Source organism: Lotus japonicus, chromosome 6 (genome assembly GCF_012489685.1).
Source record: "Lotus japonicus ecotype B-129 chromosome 6, LjGifu_v1.2".
NCBI lineage: Eukaryota > Viridiplantae > Streptophyta > Magnoliopsida > Fabales > Fabaceae > Lotus > Lotus japonicus.
This window is the reverse complement of record NC_080046.1, coordinates 14632817-14635501: the sequence shown is the minus strand read 5'-3', so window position 1 is coordinate 14635501 and position 2685 is coordinate 14632817. Positions and strand designations below refer to the sequence as shown.

The 2685-nt window shown below is 33.9% G+C and overlaps 1 long non-coding RNA gene across 1 annotated transcript; it reads left to right on the top strand.

Moving 5' to 3' along the window:
- The first annotated feature begins 1608 nt into the window (after positions 1-1608).
- LOC130725905 (uncharacterized) lies at positions 1609-2191 on the top strand. Its single transcript, XR_009014648.1, has 2 exons — positions 1609-1863; positions 1949-2191. It is a non-coding gene; the product is annotated as an uncharacterized LOC130725905 (long non-coding RNA).
- Positions 2192-2685: the final 494 nt, after the last annotated feature.

The following is a 2685-nucleotide window of genomic DNA, read 5'->3' as shown; positions in this document are numbered from 1 at the left end:
ACAGATACTTCATGGAGATGATGATGCCGTGCATTTGTCGAGATATATTAACCAAATAAGTGCAGTTATTTTGTTCACGTTCAGACGATAGCTAGGAGCGCTACTTGATCATGAGAGGTTCTTCAAAGAGTTGGTCGATACAAAATTCTGGTTGGCTCCATTCCAGCACATATATATCTATTGGAATTTCCTACATCAGTAAAAAAAAAACATTACAAAATAGACTAAAAAAAATTCTCATAAAAAATATATTTTTCCGTTGAACAATTTTAGTGGTCGAGGTACCTGGGTAATTTTATCATAAATTGTTAATATAGTGCGAATAATATAACTACAAAATAATTAACAAAGACTCACCGATAATGGACATATCCTCCCGAAAGTTGAGTTCAAAAAGATGAGTGGTTGATGGGTAATATTCATAATTTTTAAAGCTAATAGTTGGTGGGAAATGGAAGGATATCCTCCCGAAAGTTGAGTTCAAAAAGATGAGTGGTTGATGGGTAATATTCAGAATTTTTAAAGCTAATAGTTGGTGGGAAATGGAAGGATTGATAAAGTTGAAGAATAGCATGAGGTGATTTATATAGAAATTTCAGAATTAGGGTTACTTCTCAATGTAAGTTAAAAAAGGAAGGAAAATTAGGGTAATATTATGCATGGTATTTGAAATTAGCCGGCGCTACGCTTATAATGACATTTAATAGCATGAGGTGATTTACTACTCAAAATAGGAAATTCAATTAATTCAAAGATAATTTTTTCTTCATAAGAATGGAATGTATCAATCATGATATTAAAATATTACCCCGTGCGTTACAAATCATGATATTAAATAAGTGATTTCATTTATTAAAATATTACAAACGCACGGTTCACTTATAATTATTATGAATGATAGGTCAATATTTCTCATTTATGGAAATGATTAATTATAGGAAAGGCGTTATTTAACTGAGAAACGCGTTGTCGAAGGTCCTCGCACAGGTAATGAGTAATTATAGGAAATTCGAAACTATTCGAATATTTTTAAAAAATGGTAATTCTATTTAAACACGTGGATCTTGTGGTGCAAAACAAAAATTATTTGTAATTAAATAGTTGAAATAGTCAAAATGTTAATTAGCCATTAATGTGGATATTTTATGTTAGGAATTAATGAATAGCTAAAAAAATAATAAAAAATCAGCATTCAATAAGCTTTCGGGCCTCCATACAAAACTGAAATGAATATAGGCTTTGCAATGTTTAGGTCCAAATCAATAAGACATTGACACTTGTTAGACAAAGAGGGAGGTTTGGTGCGAGTAATTCTTGGAGTGCCAAATCAGCAAGGTGGGTCTCACAACCTTCCTCTTTTCTAAAGTATATAGATAACAATTTTAAAGTAAAATACATTTAACAAAAATCTCTTACAACATTTTTTGGTACTCCGATAATTTACACCCTTCAGGAATCGACCCGTAGATCTCTTCCACCCAACTCATATCTCTCTTAACTCTTACCATTTGAGCTATCATTCGAGGACAAATCTCTTACAACATATTTGTGTTTTTTGGTTGAAAACTTTTTTGTTTTGCTTAAAGAAAACTCTTCTGAAATCTCTCTCTTTGTTTTTGGGCTATGTATGAAATAGATTAAAAAATCTAATGGGCTGGCCCATCCTCATTTCATTCGTAGGTTGAAACTTGAAACCCACTGACTCACCATAATTTTCTAGGGTTTATAGTTCGCTATATAAATTGCTGAAACGTAGCCTCCAATTTTCCCAATCTCTGTTACCTCACCGCAGCTCTCGTTTTTCTTCAACTAGGGTTTGGTTTCTTCGCTTCGCTTCCGTCCTCGATCACCATGAGAGCCAAGGTAACGGGCTCTTTCTTTATCGTTGTTTTCTCTTCTGGTTTTTCCTTGTTGCTGTTGTTCTGATTGGGATTGTTGATTTGTGCAGTGGAAGAAGAAGCGTATGAGGAGGTTGAAGAGGAAGCGCCGAAAGATGAGACAGAGATCCAAGTAGTTTGTGTCTTCTCTCGACGATAATCATCGCTTCTAGATTTTGTTTCCTCCCCAGTTTGTTTTTGTTTGTTATTTTGTTGAGACTTGAAGAGAGTAGTATCGGTTTTTCTCTCAGTGTTATGGTACAATTTTGTTGTTGGATTCTATCGGTTTAATGGTAGTTCAAGCTTTAATTCTCTTTGCTCTCTTGGGTTTTGCTCTCGCTTTTATCTCTGTTTGGTGATTATATGCGAAATTTTTGTGAAGAAATAATCACTTGCAACACTAATTATTCCACCCCCTGTTTGATTTCATTGATCAGAACAATTTTGGTTGCTATGAAATTATGTATTCTGATTAAAGTAGATGGGTGGTGCGTCTAGTTTAAGATCTGAAATATGGTCCCTTTGGATATGAAAGACGTTTTTGGTGTTTTGTTTAGTTGTTAAGGATGTTAAATGCCATTTGAATGTTCTAGCTAAGACCATTTCATTTTTCCTCATTTCTTGTTGGTTGTCTCCATGTAGTCATGGAATGGAAGTTTTCCACATTCATTATTAACTTGGGCTATTGTGAAATTTGAAACCCAGCTCTTAGGATTTGATTGTCAAATGGATTTTTGAGGTGAGGGAATGGGGAAAACCTTGTTTGGGAGATTTATTTAAAGAGTGATTGGTTTGGACAATTTCTGAA